The sequence below is a fragment of the Apaloderma vittatum genome, unplaced genomic scaffold, assembly GCF_000703405.1.
Source record: "Apaloderma vittatum isolate BGI_N311 unplaced genomic scaffold, ASM70340v1 scaffold7384, whole genome shotgun sequence".
In the NCBI taxonomy this organism is placed as follows: Eukaryota; Metazoa; Chordata; class Aves; order Trogoniformes; family Trogonidae; genus Apaloderma; species Apaloderma vittatum.
The window spans coordinates 82,428-89,007 of record NW_009712036.1 but is presented as its reverse complement, the minus strand read 5'-3'; positions in this window follow the sequence as shown (position 1 = coordinate 89,007).

The window sequence follows — 6,580 nt, the reverse complement described above, 5'->3', positions numbered from 1 at the left end:
AAGCTGTCAGCTTCACTTTAAAATGTGTATATTTGACTCTCTCTACTCTCCTCTCACTTCATTTTTATTATTTTTTTTTCCTGCCTGTTGGGGTTAAGGCCCCCTTTCCTCTTTCCTTTCTCCTCCTCTTAATTGCCTGTTAAATAATTTAAATATTTAGGACTAAAGGGCTTCAATTATCCATTAATTTACATTAGTAATTTATATATCAGGCTGAATGGACACACTGTTAGTGTAATGGGTCCCCGCGGACGGGCAGAAGCCGTGCTGCAGTGCGTTTTCCTGGAAGCCCGGCCGTTTCTTTACACCTCCCAGCCTTTATTTGGAGCGCGCGGGAGGGAGCCCGCTGCCCGCACGCGTGCAGGGCCAAGCTGCCACGGAGCCTGGCGCGCTCCCACACGCTTACACGTGGCAAACTCCACTCCGTCTCCTTGGCAGAAGGTTGCAGCATTTTTATTTTTTAAGTTTTTTTTTTTTTCCTGCTGCAATTCCTGCAGTACATGGAGTACACCTAAATATCCCTCCCGCCCTCTGCTGTGAGCATCACTGTCCTTAGCATGTTATAGCTTATACTTAGCACTAGATTTGAGACTAAACCCTGGGTTTAAATTCAACCAGAAGGGCTGTAGCCTTCATAGGTCTGTGTTTTATTGTTGCTTGCTTGCTTGCTTGCTTGCTGACGCTGAGGAACTCTGGTTTTGGGGGTTCCTGTAGGCACTGAGTAGCTGAACTGGCAGAACTCCACGTTTCCAAGAAGACTTTTCTGTCTAGGTCTGGGGAAAGAACCGGGGGAGCTGGAGGTGCTGGAGGATCCGCAACCCCATCTGCCACCTCCTCGGTGAGCACGGCCATTGCAAGCCCCAGCTTAAGCTTCGTCTGCGGATGAGCTGTAGATGGGCTGGGGTTGAACACGTTGTGTGGTGGCGGGCATGTCCCTTAGTGAGGACAAGGTTAGTTTGGGAGGCCCAGCAGGGGCTTTCTGAGGCTAAGCCCCTTGGCCGAAGGCTAAAGCTCTCAAAATCTTCCATGGAAGTGGATGTTGGCTAGTGGGTGGCTAGCACTTAGCCTTAAAGGCTAGTGGATGGTGACAGCTGGCTCTTCCCTCACCCTGCCCCAGGACAGGGATGGGGCAATACCTGTTTTCTGCATCCAGAAAAACTGTTTGGAGGGAATTTGGAGGCTTGTAAGTGGTTGGTTTGAACGCAACCCGATTGCCACCAGCCCTGAGCTCGCTGGCAGCTGTGGTGGCCACGCCTTGGTGCTGTGACATTGCCAGCAGCTAGTCCAGCCAAGGCAGGGGTAGGCAGGCACCAGCAGGATTTGTCCCTGCATCATCTACACTCCCTGTTCCAGGGCAGGTGGGAGGCCAGTTACTGATTGGGCTCCAGGGAGCAGCAAATTGGAGCCAAGCTCCATCGCCGTGGCATGCTGGGGATACGAGAATGTGCCCTGCTCAAGGGGGGAGGCTCTCCCGTGGCCCTGGGTGCAGGGCTCTACACTAACCCTGCCTGCCCTCCTGGAGCAGAGGTCACTTAATGACTCTGATTACCCACAGCATGGCCATATTTGAAGCAATTAGAGCAAATCACTTATGGAAATGCAGCTGCTTGGGGGACAGGGAAGAGAAGAGGGTGATACTGAGGGGGCAAGGTGCTTTCTTCTTCCTTTTTCTGTGATGCTCCCTAGGTGTGATCCTTTGCCCCTGCTCCTTTGAGACCTTTGTGGATTGCCTGTGGGCTCTCTCTCTTGCTGCAAATCCCTTGGAGGTGCCTCTGAGCCCTGCAAACCTGGCTAAAGCCATCCTTTGGGTGTCCTGCATCCCTCCTAGCTGTGCTCCGGTTTTGAGGTTGGAGATGCTCAGCACGTTTGTCACCGTGAAGACCTGACAGCTCCGATGCGAAGCGGTACCCGAGCTGAGAAGGGAAGGATGCTCGCAGGGATGCTGATCTGCCCAGGAGTTGGGTTTGGTCCATGGGGGCAGAATGAGAGGACAAAGGGAGGAAAAAGAAACTCCGAAACGCCACAGGGGCTGTAGCCAGAGAAGAAAAGGTGGAAATTCTTGGTGGCTCGGGGTTCTGTAGTGTTTAAATGCCAGGGAGGGGTGGAGGGTGCCAAACAATGTTAGGGAGCTCCCGAAGGCTTCCCACCTTGCTATCAACAGGAGTGGGAAGGAAAAAGCTGTGATTTTTTTGTAGGGGTTTCCTTCAATTGGAGGTATTTCTACCCCCCTGCAAGGATACCAGGCAAAGGCAAGCACTGAAAATAAGCACCCACCAGAAAATTCCCCCCCAAACCCTCCCAGCTTTAAGAATTGAATCTCTTTTTTTTTCTTTTTTTTCTTTTTTTTTTCTTTCCTCCTCTTCTCTCTGTAAAAGCAGGTGCAAAGTGCTAGGAACCCAGCTGGCTTCAGGAGTTTAGAGGGAAAGAAATAAAATTAATTGAGGTAATTGCTAAAATCCTTTTGCAGCCAGCCGGAGACCTCTTTCTGTACCGCGATGGGAAAGCCGGGCTCTGGTCTCGATACCTGCTCTCCTACCTGCTCTCGTCTGTGGAGATTAAAGTATAACGGAGGCAAGGGGCTGGGGAAGCCTCATCCTCTAAGCTAGTCTTGTTGATTATTTGAGGTTTTTTATTCTGTAGCAGGGATATTACTGAAAGAGGGGGGAGAGAAAAGTCTTAATATTTGATTTTCAACATCAGCAGGGATTATTTCTTTTATTTCTTAAATCTTTTTCTATCCCGGTTCTCTCCCTCCTCCTTTCCTTTTTTTTTTTTTTTTTTTTTTTTACTTCTGTTTGTCGCTTATTGTCGCAGTAAAATGAGAAGGGAGGAAAAGGGCAGAGAAAGGACAATGAAAAGGAAAATATTTCCAGCCTCCCATTTGTGGTGGTTGGTGGGCTGTTGTTTTATTTTGATCCGTAGCAACAGATCTGAAAGATTAAGGGCAACTTTAAAGATTTAATAAAAGGGACCTTAACCAACCACTCTTGTGATGTTCCTCCCCCAGCTGAATTAAAGGAACATCGAATGGATGGGTTTGGGGTATTTTTTTTTTAATGATTAAAAAAATAACATGATGATAAAAATGATTTAAAAATTGGTGTGGGTTTGCACCGTTGAATTAGAATGCCCAGGCTGGGTGGGAGATGATCCGAGCCAGTGGGTCTGGTGGTTGGAGCCCCGGTGTGGGTGCTGCGGGTGCCGGCGAGTGGGTGCCCTTCCCAGCCCACGCCAAGTTGAGCTGCAGGAGAAGAGTGGGGGGAAAAAGCGTCAGGGAAAGTAGGGCAGCGTCTGGCGAGGGGCCTGGCTGGAGGCGGCGAGGAGCATCCTTCCAGCCGGCTTTGGCTTCCCAGGGCTTGCTAGGGAGGAGAGAGTGGGTGAGAAAAAGACAAAAATGATGGGGGGGTGGGAAGGAAAGCGTCTTCCTTTTGCACTGCTCTTCCCTTCTTTGCAGCCAGCTCATTCCATCCTTCGCTTCCCTGTGTCAGCTTCGTTGTCTGCGTTGTGCCACCCTCATCAAACCTCGTGAGTCACGTTTTAGAGGGTGCAGTCCCACCCCCCAGCCTCAGCGTTTGGCATCTGGATGCTTGGAGGGTGAATCCGGTCCCGCCGTGGCTGCGTGGGGCTGGGGAGGGATGCTGGGGTGCCCGGTGAGTGGTGGAGCATCCTCCTCTTCCTGAGGAGCAGCAGGAGCTTCCCTGGTTTAAAGTTGCTTGTTGTGCCCAGAGCCAAGAGGTCGCCTCTGGATTTGCACATTAAGGGGGAAAAAAAAAAGAAAACCAAAACCAAACAAAATACGTTGCAAAACAGCCGCCTGGAAATTGCACTCTCAAGGGGAATGCTGGGGAATTTACATTTTTAAATATGTATGTAATTTGGGCGAAGGGGAAATCGCTTTCTGTCTGTGAAACAGGCAACTTTCTTTCTCACAGAAACTGCATTGCTCATTTGAACAGGAGACCCTTTTTTGTTGTTGTTTTCCAGGGAGAGATTGCATCTTGCACTTGAGTTACTGCAGTTTGCATGATAATTAATAATTCCTCGGACTTCCTGGCGTTAACTGGGGCAACAAGTCCCTGTTTGTTCCTTGTTTTCTTTTCCCTTCTCTCTTTTCTTGTTGAAATTATTATTCTTTTCACAACAGAAACACAGTACACGCTGTACATGTGAATAAACAGCATATTACCATGTTATCCACTGCTGACTTTTTTCTTTTATGAGCCAAAGCAAATAAATAAAAGTTCATATAATTATTATATCCATTAACAATAACGCTGTAGCTCAGTAAACAGAGCAAACTGTACAAGAGTACCGTGACAATGGAATTAAAATAGCACAAAGAAAAGTGTCTGTACCCCTAACAAGAACCAATGTGAGATGAATTTGGTGATAGTTTTCAAACATAACTGCTTCCCTGAAGGAAATATATAAAATAGGACAAAAGAGGCGAGCACAATAGAGTGTAACGGGGATTTGCTACGTAATTCTTCCTCCTTTTTTCTTTTTTTTTTTCTTTTTTTTTTCTTTTTTTTTTAATTCATTCTCCTTTCTGTGGGTGTTTATTGGGATTCGCAAGGCTCACAGCTCCACTTTGTTAAAACCAGGAATAAGGAACAATTTACTCCAATCTGCCTGCGCCATGTTATAAATCCATATAATGAAAAATGAAGAGGTTCGTACCATAAGGGAACTCAGCTGTTTACACTTCTCAGGAGGCTTCGCCTTTGATTATCATAATCATAAAGATAAACAAAAGAGTAGTAGCTCCATAAATACTCCAATGTAATGCATAATCAACGAGATGAATCTCTCTCCTCCAAACTCTGAGCAATAGAAATTGCTGCGAGAACCTGGGTGTTTCTTCTCCGAGCAGTGGTCGGGATTCAGGTTGGACCTTCTTAACCCGGGTCTTGTAGGAGCACATGGATGCTCTTGTGAGATCACCAGGATGCTTTTAATTTTCATCTCGGCCTGTTTTCCTAAAGCATGACCTGAGGATTTAGCTAAAGAGATGATTTTTTTTTTTTTTCTTCTTCTTTTATTTTCTCTGGTCAGGTGAAGTGGGCTTTGATTGATAAGGCCGTTGCATGCGACAACATCCTTGGCACTGCCCAGCTCCTCCTTCCCAGCCTTTTCTCAGCCCAGACTTTGCTTTCTGTTTGGTTTTGTTTTGGTCTTTATTTTACCCCCTCCCCATCCAGTACCAATTTAATAAAGGTGTGCAGTGAGGGAGCCTGTCTGCAGGCTTTTCATTTGGCTAGGAGAGGTATCTGCTTTTTTTTTTTTTTTTTGAAATTATTCTGATTTTTTTTTCCTTCCAAGGATGTAATTAGGGCTGGCTGGGTTCACCCCCTCATTATCCATGCTGGGGAGGAATGCTCTCTAATTATAACGTTTGCCTGCTGCTGGGCGGGGAGTGGAACAACTGCTAAACCCATGTGGGATGCTGCTGTGAAACATTCGTCTGTCCTGGTGTCCGTCTGGCTTGGGCGGGGGAAAGGAGCTGGAGGTGATCGAGGAATGGTTGGCTTTACCCCTTGGAGGGGTATCATTCCAGTTTTTGACGAGAAGGGGATGCAGAGGGATGGTAAAACTCCTGGAAGAGTTAGAATCGAGGGAGTAGCGTGTTTTGTGATCCAGTTCCCGTTGCGTGCGCTTGGGGGACGCCACGGAGATGGGCACCCTACGAGCATCTCAATAGCCGTGTGTCTGCGGGAGTTTTTTGACCTCAAAATCCAGTCTAGCTCCAGCATGGAGAGGAGATTCCAAGCACCAGCGCTTTTCCCTTGCTTACCTCACGAGGTGCTCTGCAGAGCAGCTCGGGTCTGGTCCCATCCCAGCCCCTTGGTCCTCCCTTGGAGGGAGAGCTTAATGAGCGCTGAGTTAATGAGGCTAGGGGGTTACATCAGCAAGCTGCAGCCCTCGGGACGGCAGCACTGAGGGCACATTCCATCCCCTGCATCTCGCTTTCGTCAGCGCTTCCCAGCTTGCGTCTGAAGCCAAATTAAACAATTTGGCAGCGGGGCAGGGGGGTGTTTGAAGGCACGAGATTTTGAGGGCAAGGGGGCAGTGGGGAGAGAACTGGGGAGGGAAACTTTGCTCTGTGCAAGCGGCTTCAAATCTTCCAAGCCCATCCTCCACGACACCCTTTATTTTGGGTCATTCTCCTTTCTCCCTGCTTTGGCTCCCGTGGGACGTGGCCTCGCTCAGCCTCACGGAGACTTTGCCTTTGAAGGTGCTCTCCTCAGCGACGGGGCTTGATGTCAGGGCGGGAAGCTGGGTTCGTGCAAAGGGGAAAGAGAGGAGGGAGTGTTGAGAAGAGAGGATGCTCAAAGTGTTTTTAGGAGGAAAATGCTATGTCTTACTGCCAGACCCAGAATTATGTCAGGTGGGCTTTCTGACATGGCATGCCCTTGGGAGTAGGGCAGGCTCAGACCAGGGATGCTGGTACCCCCCTGAGCTTGGGGATGGCACTAATTCTTAAATGAGGCTGGTTTTGTGTTTCTCCCAGAGACGACAAGACGAGGAGATTTGGGGTGGGGGTAGAGCCCCACTCCAGCCTTTCAGACACCTCCTTGGG